This window comes from Aegilops tauschii, chromosome 3 (assembly GCF_002575655.3).
Source record: "Aegilops tauschii subsp. strangulata cultivar AL8/78 chromosome 3, Aet v6.0, whole genome shotgun sequence".
Taxonomy (NCBI): domain Eukaryota; kingdom Viridiplantae; phylum Streptophyta; class Magnoliopsida; order Poales; family Poaceae; genus Aegilops; species Aegilops tauschii.
Window position 1 is genome coordinate 232,263,663 of NC_053037.3, and position 7,626 is coordinate 232,271,288.

Sequence of the window (7,626 nt, forward strand, 5' to 3'; positions counted from 1 at the left end):
GTATGGACAAGTTGCTGATATCAACATAAGCAGAGTTGGACACCAATCCAACTTGATCATCGTGTCAAGTCATCTGACTTAACCCAATTAGCTTCATCAACACACACACACACGTGGTTTGTAAAACTCTGGACGCAGTTTAAGGAGCACCGCCCAACTATCCATGACCGTGGACCCGACTATTCGAATAGTTTTACACTCTATAGAGGTTGCACACTTTACCCACAAGATCCGGGGAACTTCTGTGGCATCCACGACCCGCGGTACCTCATGTACCCGGGGTAAGCACCCGATCACTATCTTTCCCTAGATGACACTAACATAGAGTCCACTCGATTGGTAGTAACCCCCGTGCCCAACATTTCACAACTTAAAATAGTGGAGCCTCGCTCCCATATTCATCACATACCACAAGCACGGGGTACCGACGGTGTGTCCGGTGCCCTGTGAAAACAGTCATGGCTGCCCTACCTGGCACGACCCCGTCCCGAGAGAGCGCAACAACGACTCTCCCATCACTAGTAATGCGGGCTCCAAGCTAGTATCATCCTAGGTAATCAATAATGCCCTTTCCCATATAAGGGTAGAGTGGTTGCGCATGTAAGGTTGGGATAGTCGACAAATCTTAAAGCTAATCCGTTTTCGAAAACACTCCCACACAACTTGCTCCGGTACACCACTTCTTTCTCAAGCGGTAACCTAGCTCACCATCTCCTTTGGGCATTGGTGGCACCCGACGGTGTTTTTGTGAAGTCCTTGAAAACAACTTGGTTTCCTTCACCATGCATATACCCATCCCATTTGCGTAGCAGCTACTTAGCATCCTAACTACACCCACTCGCATAACCCTCATAGAAAGGTAGGGTCATGCATCATGCAAGTGTCAACGAGAAAAGAAACATAGGCAGACCACCTCAAGTGGTCACCACATCATCATGACTTCGATGCAAGCACTAAAAGTGCCATATTACATGCACAAAAAGGGTTCCTTAGACATGGTCAAAGGGCTGCTTGCCTTGGTCTTAAAAGTCTATAAGTCATTCTCCTTCTTCTTATCCAACTACTTCATCAAATACGGGATATATTCGTCACAAAAGAAATGACGGAAAAATAAGGCAATAGCAAAACAGAAAAACCAACGTGCTAAGAAAAATGTCAACCTATTTTTAATAAATACTAGGGTGAAAACTAAGAAGGATAAATTCCTAGTTTTGGATTTGGAGTAGCAGAATAGAAGAAATGGCTTTTCAAAGGGGTTTAAATATATTCAAATTTGAATTTGAATATGAATAGTACATAAAAGTTGGTTGGACATGAATGAAAGTTATACCATTAAATAGGTGGGATTTTTACAAGATTTTAGGAACTGGAATTATTTCACTTGGATTAATATTTAATCCTGTGGAATTTTTGGGAAGGTGACAGAAAAAGAAAAGGAAAAAGGCCACTGTGCAACTGGGCCAGAACAGCCGCAGTGCACAGGCCCAGAGGCGATTCGGCCCAGGCGAGCTGAGCGGCACGCGCGCGCCAGGTTTGAACCTGACGGGCAGGGCCCAGGCGCCAGTGAGAGAGAGGAAGGCGAGGGAGAGGAGAGGCTGACAGGCGGGGCCCGCCTGTCATCCCTAACCCTGTGACAGAGGGGCCGGCAACGATGCAGGGCACGGCGAGGCGAGAGGAGGGCAGGGTTGGTCTCATCGCAGAGTCGCCGTTCTGGTGGAGGTGGAGTTGGTCGGTGGGGTGGCCGGGTTCGCCGGCGACGAGGTCACGTGGCGGAGGAGCTTCGGGTGGCGGCGGTGCGGTCGTTTCCGGCAGCTACAGAGAGGGGAAACAGGGGGGAAACCATCAATGGTGTGCGGGGGTTCCAGATCGAGGTAGAGGAGGAGCGGGGGAGGCATGTACCTCGCGAACTCCGGCGAGCCGAAGCGGCGGAGATCAAGCTCGATCTCGAGCTCGGGTGCTCCTGGAGGAGAGCTGAGGGCACAGGGGTCGATTTGGAGTGGGTAGGAGTGAGTGGTGGTGAGGGAGAGGCTCGGGGAGGCCTTTAACTAGGCGAGCCATGGCTCACCGTAGACCCGTGCGCCGGCGACGTCGTCGCCGTTGTTGTGGGCGCGCGTGGGTGTGTCTGGGGTGCTCGTGGGTTTGGTCCAGAGCGAGGGGAAAGAAGAGAGAGGGAGCAGGGGGGCCAGAGGTGCCGCGCGTGTGAGTGTCAGGGAACGTAGTAATTTCAAAAAAATTCCTACGCGCACGCAAGATCATGGTGATGCATAGCCACGAGAGGGGAGAGTGTTGTCCACGTACCCTCATAGACCGAAAGCGGAAGCGTTAACACAACGCGGTTGATGTAGTCGTATGTCTTCACGATCCGACCGATCAAGTACCGAACGCACGGCACCTCCGAGTTCAGCACACGTACAGCTCGATGACGTCCCTCGAACTCCGATCCAGCCAAGTGTTGAGGGAGAGTTTCGTCAGCACGATGGCGTGGTGACGATGATGATGTTCTACCGATGCAGGGCTTCGCCTAAGCTCCGCTACGATATTATCGAGGTGTAATATGGTGGAGGGGGGCACCGCACACGGCTAAAATATCGTATATCAACTGTGTGTCTAGAGGTGCCCCCCTGCCCCCCTATATAAAGGAGCAAGGGGGAGGCCGCCGGCCTAGGAGGTGTGGCGCGCCAGGAGGAGTCCTACTCCTACCGGGAGTAGGACTCCCACCTTTCCTTGTTGGACTAAGAGTGGAAGAAGGGAAGAGGTGGAGGGGAGGAAGGAAGGGGGGAGCCGGCCCCCCTCTCCTTGTCCTATTCGGACTAGGGGGAAGGGGGGCGCGGCCCTGCCCTAGCCTCCTCTCCTCTCTTCAACCTAGGCCCACTAAGGCCCATTAAGTTACCGGGGGGTTCCGGTAACCTCCCGGTACTCCGGAAAAATCCCGATTTCACCCGGAACACTTCCGATGTCCAAACACAGGCTTCCAAAATATCAATCTTTATGTCTCGACCATTTCGAGACTCCTCATCATGTCCGTGATCACATCCGGGACTCCGAACAACCTTCGGTACATCAAAACATATAAACTCATAATATAACTGTCATCATAACGTTAAGCGTGCGGACCCTACGGGTTCGAGAACTATGTAGACATGACCGAGACACCTCTCCGGTCAATAACCAATAGCGGAACCTGGATGCTCATATTGGTTCCTACATATTCTACGAAGATCTTTATCGGTCAGACCGCATAACAACATACGTTGTTCCCTTTGTCATCGGTATGTTACTTGCCCGAGATTCGATCGTCGGTATCTCGATACCTAGTTCAATCTCGTTACCGGCAAGTCTCTTTACTTGTTCTGTAATACATCATCCCGCAACTAACTCATTAGTCACAAAGCTTGCAAGGCTTATAGTGATGTGCATTACCGAGTGGGCCCAGAGATACCTCTCCGACAATCGGAGTGACAAATCCTAATCTCGAAATACGCCAACCCAACAAGTACCTTTGGAGACACCTATAGAGCACCTTTATAATCACCCAGTTACGTTGTGACGTTTGGTGGCACACAAAGTGTTCCTCCGGTAAACGGGAGTTGCATAATCTCATAGTCATAGGAACATGTATAAGTCATGAAGAAAGCAATAGCAACATACCAAACGATCGATTGCTAAGCTAACGGAATGGGTCAAGTCAATCACGCCATTCTCCTAATGAGGTGATCCCGTTAATCAAATGACAACTCATGTCTATGGCTAGGAAACATAACCATCTTTGATTAACGAGCTAGTCAAGTAGAGGCATACTAGTGACACTCTGTTTGTCTATGTATTCACACATGTATTATGTTTCCGGTTAATACAATTCTAGCATGAATAATAAACATTTATCATGATATAAGGAAATAAATAATAATTTATTATTGCCTCTAGGGCATATTTCCTTCAGTGAGCACGCTCACTGGTGCGCTCGGGCGGTCGTTGTGCGTGCGAGCTGGGGCGAGATGAGGGACAAGGAGGAGGGGGCCGACCTGCTGCTGTTTTGCGGACGTCGAGGCGTCTCGTTGGGCGCGCTGGGGAGGCCCGAGGTGGTCGGAGGCGGTTGGAAGGGGGCGTCTACAGTGCCTTGCCGCACTGTAGCGCGCTCCAGAGCGCCCAAATGGCTTGGCATGCCATTTTCTAAGCAATGTGGGCGCCCCCAAGCATGTCCAGCAGGTCTAGGAGGGAGTAAAGAAAGGGGGAGGGGCCTTGGATGCCATGGATGGCCAGTAGGAGAAGAGTGGGGTTGAGAGAGAGATGGAAATGGGCTGTCCGGAGGGGTAAATGAGGTGGTTTCACCCCTCAATCATTGAGCTGAGATGCAGCCACAGTTACTGGAGGTAGAAGAGGGTCAGGAGCAACTGTGGTACAAAGTTGAGCCCATGGAGATTAGTGGAAGAGGTTAAAAATGTGGTTTTGGAAATTTTGCAGAAGGTGTTTGATGTTGGTTTGGGCTATCAAATGGATTCTATTTGGCACGAGTCTTAACAGGATCAAATGGCATAAGAAAGTGAGCCTGATCACCAAGTTTGAGCTCATTTGAGGAAAGTTGACAATGCAATTCTTGTAAACCCTAGAAATCAACAGAAATGGGTTTTTCGAGATCTAGTCATGCAAAACTATTCTCCTTGATGCACCACTTGGTGTAGTGTCATTATTTGGGCTTTTGAGCATGAACACAACGTTTGGGGGCATTTGGAATAAGTTGGCAATGTAAAGTTGTTCAAACTATGCAAGGTCATCATATTATGCATATGTGACTTGCTAGAATTTTCCTAGATTTTTTTGAAAATATTTCTTGTAGAAATATTTCAAATACTTGAAATGGTCAGAAATGCTTTTGGAGGGTTTTGCCCAATATTTTGAACATGACCATGTGTTGAAAATCTTATATATGGAAAATATATGTCCACTGAGTTTCCCTGATTTTTCTCAAACATTTTTGAAGCTTTAAAATAATTTTAACTAATTAAAGACCATTTCTGGCCTTAAGAAAAAAGCATTTAAATCAAATAGGAAAATAACTTTTAAAATTACATTTTTGTGGTTTATGGTAGTCCTATATCTAATAGGTTTCAAATATACTCTTTGAAATATTTTTCATACCCCAAATCATGTACTCGTAGTGCAAACCTCAATTCAGAGGGTTTTGGAAAACTAATTTTTGAAAATACTATTTGGCCAAATTATTTCTGTAAGAAAATACTATATTGCACTATACACATGGCATGATCATTGGGCAGAAGTTTGGGGCAAGGAGATGAAGTATAGAAGGTGGAGTTGTGTTGACTTTAAAGAGCAGTTGAAAAAAACACAGAGAGAAAACCAACTCCAAATAAAAGCCAAATAATGCAAAAGTTTTTGTCAAACCACACTTTATCATGATTTATTAGCTTTAGTGTTGTGGCATGAAAATCAGGGTGTGATAGGAGCTTTATGTGAGAAAGCATAACGGGCGTATTAGGACCTGGAACGGCGGCTATCAATGCCCATTTTGCAACCACAAGCTTCATGACGCGTATCTAAGTGTTCTAGCGCATGCAAGAGGACGGGTCGTTGGCTCCTTCAAGCAGAAGTATTCTCGCAGGGTGGCGCACGACGCGTACGCCGAGTACCTGGAGAAGCTTCAGGATCGTGCTGGCATGTGAGATGAGATGTGGGATCGAACTATGTACGCTTGAGTATGCTTAATGACGGTTGAACTATGTACTTATGGTTGAACTATGCTTGTGTATGTGTACGCTTATTATCTATGGCTGAGTATGTTTAATCTATGTTTACTTATGTCTAACCGTGGGATATGGATGCAATCAGTTCAGTTGACGGAATCTAGCTCCGTCTTGGTTTATTGGTTCCCTTTGTAATTTGTGTTAAATTTTGACCAAAGGTTTAACTGACAAAATGTTAGTGCAGGCTAGGAAAAGTTATATCGTTGGATGGGTATTTGAGCATAGTGTTCAATGATATAATTTTTGGTGACATGCATAAACATTTCTTAGTTAAATATTTGGTCAAATTTGGTAAAAATTACAAAGGGGACCAATAAACCAGGACGGCGGTAGTACGTCAATGACACACGGTTCCCAAAATTGGAACCATGTGCAATAACTTCCATTTTTCCAGTTGCGTCAATCACACACGGTTAGCTCTAGCAAACCGTCTTCTCCAAAATTCTTTGTGGGATAGAAAACCCTCACCACCCAATTCGAAAAAACAAGACCCTCACAATCCCCACGTCACAAAAACCCTTGCCCCGCACGCCACCCCCTCCGGTCCCCATTTGACCCAGCTCCGCTCGGTTGGGGAATCTGCCGTACTGATGGTTCTTTCTCATGGACAACAAGGTAACTAATTCAATGCGATATTATCTCATCTGTTATCCCAATTCATCTGCCTCCTTTAATCACCCGACCGAAATCGCCGTGAATTCATTTTTCTTCGAGCTGATTTGAGGGTTTTCTTCCGTTCATTGAGTGTACGGTGCGCGGACACATCAGGACCTTGCATCCTCCGCCAGACATTCCATCTCACCGTACCAGATGACTTGAGGATGTGCGTGGTATGTTCAATCTCACCCTAAATCGGTTAGCATGGCCTACTTTCCTGAACATTTTCTAAATATTGCTACATTTGGATAAAAGGTGCCACATGCACCATATATGTCAAAGGGGATTTTTCACCTCTTCTTTCCATATTAGGCAAATTAATGATGTATTGTTCTTTTGATTACTCTCATATTTCCATGACATCATGTTTACCCTATCTGTTTAATTATAGATTTTTGTCCTTCGATTTCAACAGCTGTAAAGTTATTTCAATTTGGGACAATATTTGCATGTTACCATATTTTGTTTAACAATCCTACCATTTTTTGCAGCGCGTTCCTTGCTATGCAACATAATCTGTAGTACACAATGTTTCCCTTTACATAAATCAAGACCGCAGGGAAGTCATACTGAACACAACCATGGATTTGAAATCGTTGCTACTATAAGGCTTGAGAACATGGTGACTCCCATTTTGGCACTGGCCTTCGGAAAGAAATTTGTAAGTTTTATGTACTGAAAGTTGGCATTATAATTGAACTACACATAAAAGGGCCTAGTCATGAGATACATGCTAACTTCCTCGACGATATCATCCGTCCAGACTTTGTTCGAAGTAAGTTTTCTTGTCAAGTATTTGCATGTTGACTTACCCAGCAATATCAAATTAATTTTGTAGTATATAAGCAACCAATTATTATTCCATTTTCTTACTATAGTCCTACCTAATAACTTCTAGTTACCAATACACTTTTGTATTGCCCTGTTTTAACTAAATATTCCCTATACTCCAACTTCTATCAGAAAGCGCCACTGACAAGGAGACTCCAGAGGTGGAGAACGGGGCCGCCAACAAGCAGAGGCGGGGCGAGCAAGAACCGTAAGGGACTCTAGCAGGCCTAGACTTTATCAGCAACCTCCCTGATGATATGTTGAGAGTCATCATCTCCCTCCTCCCAATCAAATATGGGGCACGGAAAACCGTCCTTTCACGGCGGTGGCGCCCCCTATGGAACTCCACCCCTCTCGACCTCATTGACACCCATGAGCT